The 14,270-nt window shown below is 45.1% G+C and overlaps 2 long non-coding RNA genes across 2 annotated transcripts in view; one reads left to right on the top strand and one right to left on the bottom strand.

The window, feature by feature from the left end:
• Window positions 1–2,492: 2,492 nt before the first annotated feature.
• Window positions 2,493–14,270, bottom strand: part of LOC138951070 (uncharacterized) — a 54,262-nt gene continuing 42,484 nt past the window's right edge. Inside the window, exon 4 of the long non-coding RNA XR_011450975.1 lies at window positions 2,493–2,554. This is a non-coding gene — a long non-coding RNA (uncharacterized lncRNA). The remainder of the gene's footprint in view (window positions 2,555–14,270) is intronic.
• LOC138951068 (uncharacterized) lies at window positions 9,121–14,233 on the top strand. Its single transcript, XR_011450973.1, has 3 exons — window positions 9,121–9,483; window positions 10,028–10,067; window positions 13,696–14,233. It is a non-coding gene; the product is annotated as an uncharacterized lncRNA (long non-coding RNA).

The following is a 14,270-nucleotide window of genomic DNA, read 5'->3' as shown; positions in this document are numbered from 1 at the left end:
CCGTGTAGATCTATTTTTGCGGGCACCCCCCGAAGAAATGCAGTCTCATCGGCTTCCACCTGCAATATATTCGTTTTCCTTAGGAATGTGACGTTGTCACGATTTAGTGACACGGTCACGATTTAGTGACATGGTCCGAGAAAGAGTCACTTTTTCGGGTGCCTTTGTCGAATTGCGACAGAAAGCGCCTGTGCGTGAGTCTGGGCTACGGCAGATTTTTGCTAACCATGCATAAGCCAAGCACGGGAATTTTGTATTGCACGGATTTCACCGGGTTGATTTCTGCTGTCGAGGCAGAATTGTCGATAACGGAACTGGGGTAGTGACAAGGTGAGTCACGTGATTTTGTCAAGGTTGTCTCTCTGAGACATTTAACTTGACACTCGAACACTCTGCGCTGGGGAGGACGGTGTGTCTTAAATTTCCTGCGAGCTTTGATGGATTTCATCGTTTTGATTTCTGCATTGATTTCAACGCGCCGCTCTGCATGTACAGGAGGGGCTCCAGGAAACTTCAGTTGAGACCACCTTATCTCTTTTCACATGCGGTCTGACGTGACGGGTCGTCAATTTCTCTTCGCCGTGCGGGGATGGTTCTTCACCGCATATAGTATTCGGCAAGAGGGTGAATGGGGTATCGCTGTTGACGAGCAGGTGCCATTCAAAGGAGGAAGCGGTTTTCTTTTCCATGAGAGTGCTACATTCATAGGCTTTTGAGGTAATAAATCATTATTTAACGCTGTTGACGAGTCTGTGTTTGTGGAATGAAATACTCTGTTGTTCTTTCCAGGTGAGCGCATAATTTGCTCTTCGTGACGCTAGAATATTAATCTGTATATGGTTTTTGCAGATATGGAGAGAAGGAAGGAAATGGCTGATTTGTTGTTGTAAAAGTTCGTTTGTGCAGGCCCACGTGCTCGATGAGATATGTATAGATGACATGTTTAAAGGTGGAGGTTGAGGGGTAGCTTGGCATGTGTAGTGCACCGGTGCTTTTTGTTGCAGCCTTTCTATCTACTGTTGCTGGCTGTTCTGCTGCCTATCTGCGGAACACTGTTAACTGCAGACGCTGTAACCGGGATCATCTGTAACCAGCTAACCGGTTAACCAGCGACTGGGTGAGGCGCCTGGTGTCTCCACTTTTCCCTGCTTCGTAACAACGCCAGCCGGCACTACATTCTACGGAGCAGTTGTGGAGACTGTGAACTAATTACAGGCCGTCCACCCAGTGGCAAAACAAAGCTAAGTGCACCATGTCTTTGCACCCCGTTGACCACCGTTGTCATATTTTATATTTATGATTATATTCGAGTGGTGACAACGTGGGGTGTGTGACACCTGCATAAATTGGCACTTTTAGGCAGATCAGATATATTTCCTAGCTATACACGGGATCAGCGTGTTACTATAATTAATTTTGTTATACTTTAACTGGCATTTTTGTCAGTGACCTCATTGTATTTTACGTTTTGAACGTAAAAGAACATATTTTGGAGTGAAGTCTCGAGGGAGGTGGCGAGTTATTACATAAACAGGCGTCTGAAACTTATACTTTTGTTGTTTCTATTTAATTGTATGACTGCGAGAGTGGATTGTGGTGTTAGTTAGTTAGAAGTAATTAACCGTTTCATAATCACCTTATGTGATATAGTGAAACGTGACAGACGTCCTGTTCTTCGTCAGGTCACACCTATCTCGAAAACTAAGCGTCGCACAGAACCAGCGCCCCTCCATTAAAGCTTCGAGGCAGTCCAAGGGAAGGCACTATAGTGGAGAAGAGAGTTACATCTTTTCATGTCTTGGCGTCTCAAATCTTATTAGCCAGAAAGCGCATGTGCGAAGTCTCGACCAGCGCGTGGTGTGCTTCTTTCTGAGTAGGCCTACTTTACGTCACAAATTGTACTTTACGTACTTGATGATGACGTAAGTTAATGGTAACACATAGTTATGTGTTCTATTTTGTTTACTGAGCACGGCTAGGACCAGTCGGCGTGAGCGCTAGGATTTCGAGTTTCATTCATGTCAATGCATTGCAGTATGAAATAATACAGGTAGGAGGTTAGTTCTTGTACTTCGGGTCAACCAAAGTCGATTAATTCATTCTTCACTACGGTATTGAGTCTGATTTCGTCGTCCATATTGAATCGAAGAGCACTCTTCTTTAAAAAAAAAAACCACTTCGTTGCGAGCTACGGCGAAGCTTCGCATGTCAAAACTTGAGAAGCGATGTAGTGGACAAAGTACTTCGCCGTAGCTGCGAGTTTTCGGTATAAAGACTTCGCGAAGCTTCGTGTAGTCGACTACGGGCTCAATTAAGGACGGGCTTCATGGAAATCACCGGAAGGATTTACACTTACAGTTTCATTAAGATTTGTTCATTATCTCACACACACACACACACACACACACACACACACACACACACACACACACACACACACACACACACACACACACACACACACACACACAGAGACGTGCAAGCAACAACAAGAGGTAAACAGTGCCTTGTAGAGCTAGATCCCGCGCTTCCTGGGTCCTTGCTGCACGATGAGCTGCAACAAAACATTATCGTCAACTTCGTTTTTTTGTTCAGTCAACACCAGTGAAATTCGAATTGCATATACTGATATTATTGTTTATATAATACATATACACACACACACTAACACACACACACGCACACACACACACACACATACACACATCCACGCTGTTACACGACACCCGAGATTGCCACAAGTTCTCAAATGTCGTATAGTTGTGTTCTTTTATTCTACGTCGCCCGTCTTCGCAGCAACAGAAAACAACTCGTCAAATTGAGTTCGAGGATTTATTCAGCATTCAATACATACAACTGCACAACGTAGCAGAACTCAAATAGAAGCTTTTTTACATACAAATCGCGCTGGCATATATAGTAAATACTCAATCTCGAGAATATTCCAGACCGAACATGATACAACTACATTATACGAGCCGTGCATGGACTAAACTAGCGACATTCTCTATGACGTACATCAAAAGCGCCGACGCACTTAATCCGAACGAACGCCACGAACTCACGACTAAAACAGCATGGTAAACAACTTGTTTTGACAGGACTAGAAAGTTCACCTGCATTCTCGTCCAAGCATAAATATTGTGTTTACAAAATATAATATCGGTACTTTCCCACAAAGTACAAACAAGTCAACTACATGCAACACACAAAACCGAACCAAAGCTCAGCAACGGTAGCGTTTCCTAACATTACCCCCAACACCAGAAGAAATTTACCTAATTTCTTTCAATCATTGAAACGCTACCTGTACACATATTATGTATACATAACAGATTGAAATTCAGGTATGTACATTAGTCTGTTGGAGAATGAACACAGTTTTACTCACATACTCGGCTGAGAAAATCTGCTCCAACATTGTCTGAACCTTTGATCGATTCCACTCGCATATCAAAGTTCTGCAAGTACATCACCCACCTCATGATACGATTATTCACAAACTTCGCAGAGTTCAGATAGGTGAGGGGTTTGTGATCAGTCTGAAGCACGAATTTCACCCCTTGGAGGTAGAGTTCAAATTTCTTGATTCCCCACACGATGGCTAAACACTCTTTCTCCATGGTCGAGTAGTTCTTCTCGGCTCCTGACAGCTTCTTGCTGGCATAGCTGACCGGAAACGGTTTACCTCCATGCTCTTGCATCAGCATGGCGCCGATCCCTTCGTCCGATGCGTCTGTACGCAAGATGAACTCTTTGGCGGTATCAGGAAGGCGTAGCACCGGGTCTCGTGACATCAGGTCGCGCACGGTCTGGTATGCCTTCTCCTGAGCTGGTCCCCAGAGTATTGGGTTGGAGCATCCTTTTCGGGTCATGTTCGACAAAGGCGCCGTTATGGCGGCGAAGTTTGAAATGAACTCTCTGTAGTACCCAGCCAATCCAAGGAAGGATCGCACCTGCTTCTTGGTTTCAGGACGTGGCGCATTGAGGATCTTGGTGACGTTTTCCAACAAAAGCCCCTTTTGACCTTCCTTCAGTGAATGTCCTATGAAGTCAACGTTGTCGGTCCCCAAAATGCACTTGCCGGGTCTCACGGTCAGATTAGCTTTTGTCAGGCGGGAAAACAGTTCCCTCAAAGTCTCCAGATGCTCCGCAAAGGTCTCCGTGTGGACTAGCAGATCATCCCAGTAGTACACAACATTCTTCATTCCTTTGAGCATTTTTCGCATTCCCCTCTTCAGGGTAGCACCACTGTTCACCATGCCAAAAGGCATCCGCAGGCACTCATACGTTCCGTCTGGAGTTGCAAAGGCGGTCTTTGGTATGTCATCTTCGCGCACAGGAATCTGCCAATATCCCTTGCTGAGATCGATCTTTGAGAAGATCTTACTGCCAGTTAACTGTCGGAATAGATCAATTGCCGTCGGCATTGGTTCAGGGTCAAACACGGTGATCTTATTGACTTTCCTGAAGTCAATGCATACCCTGTTTGTGCCGTCTTTCTTCTTGACAACAACAACGGGAGATGAGTAAGGGGATGATGACTCACGGACGACCCCCATCTTCAACATGTTGTCGATGTCCTTCTTCAAGGATTCCCGAGCCTGAAACGGGATAGGGTATGGTTTTGAGCGAACAGGAACGTCAGATGTGAGGTGGACTTCATGTTCGACCAAGGACGTAGAGCCTGGAACATCAGAGAACCTATGGGTGAAGTCGCCCATAAAATCATGCAGCTCCTTCTGCTGATCTTCTGTCAGGTCAGGTCTTAGCTTGACGTCATCCACTCCCTCTTTCTTGTGGAGGTCTCCCAACTCCAGTAGTTCCTCACCGTCGAACTCGTCTAGTTCGGCTGGTTCTCCCACACTTGCTGCGACCTGTACTGCTTCCGGAGGTCTCTCCACATACAGTTTCAGGAGGTTAGCGTGGTAGATCTTGGACTTCTTGCCGACATTCACCTTGTAGTCGTTGATCCCTACCACGGCCTCAACCTCGTATGGGCCTTTCCACTGCATCAGTAGTTTGTTGTGATCAGTGGGAAGCAGTATCAGCACTTTGTTACCTGGTGTAAACTTCCTATTTACGGCTTTGCGGTCGTAGTAGTGCTTTCCACTATCCTGAGACTTTCTCAAGTTTTCTCTAGCAATCTCGAGAGTCTCCTCCAGTTTCTCTCGCAACTCGAACACGTACTGGTAACTGTTCTTCACTTCAGGTGTGTCCACATCTTTCGTCCACAATTCCTTTAGTATCTGCATCGGGCCTCTCACGGTCCGCCCGTACATCAGCTCGAACGGGGAGAATCCAGTGGACTCTTGTGGCACCTCCCTGTATGCAAACAGCAAGGCATTGATGTAGCGATGCCACTGCCTTGGCTGCTCACTGCATAGTTTCTTCAGCGTGGACTTCAGCGTCGCATTGAATTTTTCGACCAGCCCATTGCACATCGGGTGATAGGGTGTCGTAGTCAAGTGACGAATGCTCAGCAGCCTGTTGACCTCTTCCATGCATTTAGAGACAAACTGTGTCCCCAGATCTGTGAGGATCTCTTCAGGAACCCCAATTCTGCTGAAAATGTCCACAAGTGCCTCGGCAACAGTCTCGGTGTCAATTTTCTTCAGAGGCACGGCTTCTGGGTATCTGGTTGCAGAGTCTACCAGGGTCAGTACCCAACGATGACCCTCTTCACTTGGCGGTTTGATCTCGCCGATGAGGTCAATGGCCACCCTCTTGAAAGGTCGGTCGATCAAAGGCATCTTCTGCAACGGCACTTTCGGGACCCTTCCTCGAGGTATGGTTTTCTGGCAAATATCGCACGATCGGCAGAATCGAGTCACATCTGCATGCAGTCCTGGCCAGTAAAACGCAGCCTGGATTCTGTCCGATGTCTTCTTGACCCCCAGGTGACCTCCCATAATAGAGTCGTGGGCCACCTCCATCACCTGGCGCCTAAGTGGTTGAGGCACCAGAACTTGACGTAATGGCTTCCCACCGTTGACTCTCGCGTGCTGGAACACTCTGTACAGAATCTTGGCCTTCACTTCAAATTGCACAGTGCCTTCGCCCTTAGTCATCTCCTTGACAGGACGACTCCTGTACTTTGTTAAGGTCGAATCAGCTTCCTGTAGCTGAATCAGCTGATCCCTGTCCACGACAGCAGTTGCAGAGCTGTTGGTGACCCTGAGTGGCGTAGTTGTTTTGTCCTTCTTCGCCTGGGCTCTGGTCGTCACAGCGCTTACAACCTGCGGCTGGTCGCGGCGATGCACAGTTGCTCTGTCATCTCGTAACAGTTCGCTGATATCTTCATTCGCGAATGGCAGTGGGTCTTCCTCCTCAACAGCAGGCTGAGCTGAGCCCATTCTCCATTCGACATCAGGGTCATCAGGACGTCTCGCACCCCCAATGTTCCCAATTAATAGATCGTACAAGGGCTTCTTCAGGCAGACGGCCTCAACTTCTCCGGTGAAGTATGGAGTATCTATCTGGATCTTTGCCACTGGTGCCCTCACGCATTTGCTGTCAGCCATGAGCGTCCACTTGAAGTCACCAGTGAACTTCTCTGTTGGCACCAGATCCTCTTTGACAATGACTCCATTGCAGCCCGAATCTCTGAGAACAGTCACTTCCTGCTTCTCAACAAATCCCTTCGACACGGGCATGTTCGACACTGACACAGCTGCGCTGGCGACGACAGAGATTGACTTGCCATTGGCGAGTAGAAGCTGGCCATCAGATATACATTCTTCCACGTCCGATGGTGTATCCACTTGCTCGGCAGCCCTTGGAAGTATGACGCTGCTCGCACATACTTGTTGGTTCGAGCCACTCGTTTGCCTCTTGTTGTCGTAATATCTCCGTCGATGTTCTTGCGCTTTGTCATTGACATGTCCGTTATTTTTCTTTTGGGGACAGTTGGCGACTCGGTGACCCTTGGCATTGCAATGGAAACACGTTATGTTCTGCCCTTCATTGGATGATGGTGCGGACTCAGTTTGTCCCTTGGCAGGTTGGTTTCCCTGGTTCCCGCTCTTCTGGAAAGGTTTCGATGACTTTGACGTCCCCAGGGTCCTTCCATGAGCAATGAGATAACGCTCAGCAGTATCAGTAATGTCCTTCAAGCCCCGCAGTTTTTGCTCTTCCAAGCGGGTCGCCAGGTCCTTCGGGCAGGCATTTAGGAACTGCTCCTTCACGATCAAGTCCCGCAGACTCTCGTATGACTGCTCTTCACCTGATAACTCCACCCACTTCTGCAGGTATGACGACAGACGCTCCACAAACTGGCTCGGTGTCTCTCCAGACAATGGCTGGCATTCGCGGAAGCGTTGACGGTAGCCCCTTTCAGTGAAGTTGTAGCAACGCAACAGAGCTTCCTTCAGTACATCATAGTCTCTGGCGTCATCATTTGAGAGTCTAGTGTAGACCTCAAGTGCTGCCCCAGTCAAATGTGCGCTGAGTTGAATCGCCCAGTCGTCGCGCTGCCATCTAGCACTCTCAGCGAACCTCTCGAATCTTGCAAGGTAGCAGTCGATTTGGTCCTTCCCGTCAGCGAATGCTGGAAGTTTCGGTGCCCTGTGTAGCATTTGCTGCTGGTTATCTCTTTGGCGTGGTGCCTCGTGCTCATTTTGAACACGCACCATTTCTGTCTGAAGCTCTAAGCGCTTCGTCTCCATTTCTATCTGGAGCTCTAAGCGTTTCAGCTCCATTTGCCTTTCTTCACGCTGTGCTTCTCTTTCTCTTTCTTCACGCTCACGCTGCGCTTGTCGTTCTTCACGCTCACGCTGCGCTTGTCTTTCTTCACGCTGCGCTTGTCTTTCTTTTTCTTCTCGCTCACGCTGCGCTTGTCTTTCTTCACGCTGCGCCAGCAGTCGTGTCTGGGACTCGACGAACTCCGTCAACTGCTTGCCTTTTAGTCCCAGTTCAATTCCTTTTCCCCAGAACTCAGCCATTCTGGTCTTTTCCGGTGCGTTCGTCTGTATTCTTTCACAGCCCCGAACGTAGACGAATGTAGTCTTCTAAAAGAACACAGTCTCTACTGCACCTCCGATGCTTCTCTCGTCGCTGTTCACCTTCGTAGACGCAGGCTGCCACCCTCCTCGTCTAACGTGACGGCGCACTCTGCTCACGATACGTACGCGACGTACCTCAGTCGTATTTCGTAGTATTAATGCACTAGCTCCGCGACGAAGTCCGTCTCGTCCAAACGGCAGCTAACCTCTGTAATCCCGATACACTCCGGCGTCGCTCACCGTACCGAGCTGCGGCGATTACCAAACTCTTCACCAGTCACACCGAATCCACGGTTCCGTAGTCTCAATACTGATCCCTCAGGATACGCCCGATTGATGGCTACCTCCTGTGACTGTCTTGACACTGGTCCTTGTTGCTGGAAAACCCTTGGCGTTAAACGTAGATCCCGGCTTGGCCCCCAATTGTTACACGACACCCGAGATTGCCACAAGTTCTCAAATGTCGTATAGTTGTGTTCTTTTATTCTACGTCGCCCGTCTTCGCAGCAACAGAAAACAACTCGTCAAATTGAGTTCGAGGATTTATTCAGCATTCAATACATACAACTGCACAACGTAGCAGAACTCAAATAGAAGCTTTTTTACATACAAATCGCGCTGGCATATATAGTAAATACTCAATCTCGAGAATATTCCAGACCGAACATGATACAACTACATTATACGAGCCGTGCATGGACTAAACTAGCGACATTCTCTATGACGTACATCAAAAGCGCCGACGCACTTAATCCGAACGAACGCCACGAACTCACGACTAAAACAGCATGGTAAACAACTTGTTTTGACAGGACTAGAAAGTTCACCTGCATTCTCGTCCAAGCATAAATATTGTGTTTACAAAATATAATATCGGTACTTTCCCACAAAGTACAAACAAGTCAACTACATGCAACACACAAAACCGAACCAAAGCTCAGCAACGGTAGCGTTTCCTAACACACGCACACACACAACTACGCACACACTCAGATTCAGGCTACACTCTCTCTTGTTCTCTGTATCTCTTTTTACATTTAGTCAAGTTTTTTCATTTCAAGTTTTGACTAAATGTTTTAACATAGAGGGGGGATCGAGACGAGGGTCGTGGTGTGTGTGTGTGTGTGTGTGTGTGTGTGTGTGTGTGTGTGTGTGTGTGTGTGTGTTCACAACTACATAACTGGGTTCCTTGCATTAACACACAAGCGTCCAACTGGGTTTAAAAAAAAAGTCGGTTCCAAAAATAGGGACCCACTTTTTTTACTACTGTTTCTAGAAGGAAAGTGTCAAATGAAGATTCTCAGAAGTTTTCAAGGCTGGAACCTTTTTGTGCACTTTAGTCAACTTTGTGTGTATATTAGTTCACACACCAAAGCGTGTGAAAAAGTTTCTGAGTTTCCGAAACACACAGCCCAAGGACAGATAACTCTAGTTACTGACGAGTTGCATTTTCAAGATGGCGACGCCTCGTCGATCCAAGGTAAGCGGGAAACTTAATTTTATGATTGTTTCATTATTAGGGAACAGAAACTGTATGTTTTTGTCATTGTTCTTTTTAATTTATTGTGAATAAGTGTTTTTGTGTAGGCTATATTATCTTGGGATGAGGCAGTGACTGATCGAACGGTCGCGAACGGCGGAGATAGTATTGATCTATTTTTCACGCAAGAAAAATGCCTGCACTTTCTTCTTTCAATTTCATGCTATTTGTGCGTTTAGTGCTGAATTTATAAGAGTAGGTAACTTGAGGATGGTGATAATAATATGGCATTTCTTAGCTAAGCTTACAGAAAACACGATTTGAAAAGACCGGCTGTCAATCCGATCTCTAATAGACGCAGGCTTTCTTCTAGTTTTCACCCGCCTTCATCTTTTTGAAGATTCTGTCAGTGTTTAACACAGCACTCGGGGCAACACATAATATTGATAGACATGCACAACAAAATTGAATATTGACAGCATGCGCATGCATGTGTATATCATTGCTGTAAGTGTAAGTGTAATTGTTTGCATTTTATTTGCAGATGATTTCTTCAGCAAGCCATTATGACGGGTAATTCAAAGGTGAGAAGGATCACGATTAATCAATGTCAGTGCATCCTGGCTGGTCCATGAGAGTGGGAAATCTGTGGGTTGATCTGTAACCAAATCAAACCAATAAATTTCATTTTTGTAGAGCTCCAGCCTGGCATTTAATATTATAAATGATGAGAAAGACTACATGGGTCATTGGGTGAACATTCCATTGTCAGAAATGTGTGATTGGGTTTGTTAATTGTTGGATGCTTAACGCCCAGTCCACAACTATAGGCGACCTCAGGGATGACTCATGATAGGGTTATTAAACGGGAAAATACAGGTGTATGAACATAGGGCGGCAGAAACAAAACACCCTCGCGGGGCCGGAGAATAAAGCGACCCCTGAAAACTAAAAGGGCTTAACCCCCTGTCCACCCTAACCGTTATGACTGCTTAAATGTTATCTGTCCCTCCGTTCGGTTGTTCATCTGGCTGTCTGTCCGTCTTACTGTCTGTGCACGCCGGAGAAAAATATAACTTTAAAGATGCACAGAGTTGAAGTCTATATCAACAGTATTTTGATAAGTATAGGTTACAACACGAGTGGTTTTTTATATGGCTTGTATTTCAGTCAAGACCCAGCGGATGAATATCATCGGGAGACACGAGCCTTTGGCGAGTGGCTCTCGATTGATATTCCCGCTGGGTCTTGACTGAAATACAAGCCATATAAAAAACCACGAGTGTTGTAATCTGTATATCCCATTCTACCATCAAACACAAAGTGTAGACTACTAGCGGCACTGTTGCGATCTGTGGACTGTAAAACTGTGGTGCCGGCGAGACTTAGCCCTTTTGCAACCTTAAAACTAAGTGACCGTCGCTGAAAAAATAAAACGAATGAGTGCATCGATAAGTACGCGGTAACACTACTTTCAGACCATTTAAAAGCTTTAAGTAAAGGTTCATAAGATGCAAGAAAGTAATGAAGTCGTATAGAAATTAATTTAGTTGAAGCGCACAATTCTTTTTTTTTTTTGCGTTTCAGGTCGGCAGAACGGGCAAAACGGGTTTGGGACCCATTTGGCTTACTCGATTCAGAATCGATTCCACGTTGTTTTTCTCGAACGTGTGTAATTAGGCTTATTGACAGAGAAGCAAATTTTAGGGAACAAATATGTAGGTTTAGATTTAACCATTTGCTCCCTATTTGAAATGTATCTACGTGATAAACTGTTTTGCGAGTGTGTTTGCATGGATGAACTTAAACTGGTATGGGTATGAGGAAAACGCGACCGACACGTCTGTCACCGCCGATTGATTGCATTTTGAAGGAATATGACTGGATTACGGAAAAATACACACATGTTAAGTTCTCGGATACCTTCATCGCCAATGTGGACTTACTGCAGAGCCAGGCAAAAGAGTAGACTTGCTCGCAAAACACGTGAAACAGCTGATGATAGCGAAGCCCAACCGTGCCAGGTAAGGACGGTCTGACAGATTCTCATAAGTCGTCTGCTAACGAAGCAAGGGGAGGGTACTCGTGTTTTTGTTTTGGTTCGCTAGCATCTGGTTATCTTGTAAGTTGAATGTTCGTTTTTTTCGACCTGCATTGCTTTCATAATGAAAGAAACGTTTGCTTATTGCATCTCATACATCAGATCAGTTCTGAGATTCATTTTTGCGTGCAACTGATATGGTTTTCTGAGCCGTGCAATACGATTTTGGAACTTCATACAAATGTGTCACATTGTTCGGCGCGAGGTCAAAGGTCGGGAGCAAAGTAGTTCTTCGCCCAAATCGGAATCTGCACTATCATATATTTTTTTGAGTCCATGATGTATTTATTGAGCTATAAAAATACAACATATATACCCATACTGAAGTAACAGAGACAAAGAAGGGAGGTCATGGGATATTTATGTATATACACTTTATTAATATACTGGTAATGTTTATTTAGTCAAAAAACTTAATTTTGCACAAGATATCACTGCGTATATATATATGACCATTTTTACCTGCCGAAACAAATCACCTTACCTCTTGCTCTCACTGTTCTAGAACTGTGACGTCATTTCACATTTTCAGTACACTCTAGCTTAGTTACACACAGTCAATGTGAAGAAAGTCTCCACTTTGACTGCCAAATTTTGCGATTCTGAATGTTGTTCAGTCAGCAGTTGTGAAAATAATAGTGAAATAAAGCAAGACCTGTTGCTGTTCTTCAACTTCAAGAATACCAGTATGAGTTGTATTGCAGTGATGCAAGCAAGGAATTAGTAAACAATCAACTGTATTTAGTGGAGTCTCATCAGGCTTTGGTGTGATCATGAAAACCGAATTCATACTACAGTAGAACCCCCTATTTACGACTTTGGAAAAACCTTGACAATTAGGTCGTAAAAAAAGGGGTGGGGGGGGGTGTCTTAAAATGGTTGTTTGAGTTTTTGGCCCGGGCGGTCATGAATTTGGTTGCAGTGTACAATGTATATGTACTGTTATGTACTGTCAATGTACACACACAGTTGCAGTTTACAGTCATATCTACACACACACACACCCAAACACATTACAGCAGAACAACTTTAACTCAAGTTTCTAAGAAAATTTACTCATGGCGTAATGCTCGCTCCCCGCCGAGTGAAGCACATTTGACATTGTGGCGCAACCAGTAAAATCCGAATGTCCTGCTCGATAGAAAGCATAACGACTTTTCTCCCGAATCATGTTTCTGCTCACAGGAATGTTTCTTCGCCGTGCATCGCTAAACTTGTCTCATACATGATCGTTGAGGTCTTCGTACAGGCACCTTTCTTTGCGTACTTTCGCTTCGCTATCCTTCTCCCCATCTTGATAACACCGAGTCTTTATTCTTGACGATACACAGGATTTGCGTCTTCCCGACTCCTAAGTAAGTCGCCACGGATTGCCATTTCGCTCGATTAGCGATTACTTTATTACCTCTCTACTCAAGAGTTGGCGCTTTTCTCTTTATTTCGCGAATTCAGCTTAGACACGTTTTGATAACATAATCATAGATTTTGTACCATCTGTGGCATAGGCCTATCACTCACAGTCACATTTATATTTGAAAAAAATTCACCTACTGCCCGTTGAATCATGAATGCACTGTTACGAGAATTAATAAACACTTAAAGCAGATGCCATCAGAATCTGAATGTCTAAACTCTAAAAGAAACATTTACAACAGGGCATGGTTTTCTAGTTTGCTTACTTTTTTTTTATAAAGACTTACAAAGTGCTCGCGATTGTCTCTTTTGGTACACTCTAAGTCATTACGGTAGCCCACCAAGTACTGTTATGATGTCAAGTCTTATGTCAAGCACCAAGTCCAAAATTTCCAGGTGTGCTCATTCACTTTTGATAAATAAAAATAATACAAATTGGCGATGCTCATTTTTGTGAAATTATTTTCAGATTGATATAAAAGCAACTTCATTCTACCTCTGTTAATTTTCCCTTCGTACTACTTCAGTGCATCTTTAGTTTAAAGTGAGGCCACCTCCAAAACTATGTTCATACCTCAACCATGATGTTGGATCTAGGCTGTTTGCATTCTTCAATTTCTTGTCAGCTGAATTTTCCTCTCAGCATTAATATTGACAGTTCTGGCTCTCCACTACTTGAACCTTTTGTTTTTCAACAGGGTGTCACATGGTGCCAAAGAGACCCATGAAACCAGGGTATCCAAAGCGTCGGCAGAGAGGCAAAAGAGGAGGGAAAAGAGGACGTTCGAGTCTTCATACTCATCACTACCTTCTAGGTTAGCCTCATTTTCATTGTCTTTTGCACATGGGATCAGCTCCATGATTAGCTAGGTCTACGTTTCCCAGGTGTATGTTCCTTCAGGTCTCTATTCCTCGAGTCCTTTATTTCCCCCCATTCCCTCTGGTCTCAGTTCCCCAGGTGTATGTTCCCTCCAGGGCCAGGGAACAAAGCCCTGCGGGACATTAACCAGGGGAAACACGGACCTGCTCCCATTGTGTCCTTGGGCTGAAGGCTCACGCTCCTATTTGTGACCAAGTGTAACCATGCTAGCCTTTCACACTTGTAAAAAACTTGGTCTGCATCGTTTTAAGATAAAGCAAGGACTTGGTTTAGATTTTGTTCTGACATGTTAGATAGTGCCTATATTGTTTTGTTTCCATCTGACTATGACTGCCTAAATGTCATCCGTTCATCTGTCCCTCCATCCGGTTGTCCATCTGGCTGTCTGTCCAT

Source organism: Littorina saxatilis, linkage group LG16, assembly GCF_037325665.1.
Source record: "Littorina saxatilis isolate snail1 linkage group LG16, US_GU_Lsax_2.0, whole genome shotgun sequence".
Lineage (NCBI taxonomy): Eukaryota > Metazoa > Mollusca > Gastropoda > Littorinimorpha > Littorinidae > Littorina > Littorina saxatilis.
This window is presented reverse-complemented; position numbering and strand designations above follow the sequence as displayed.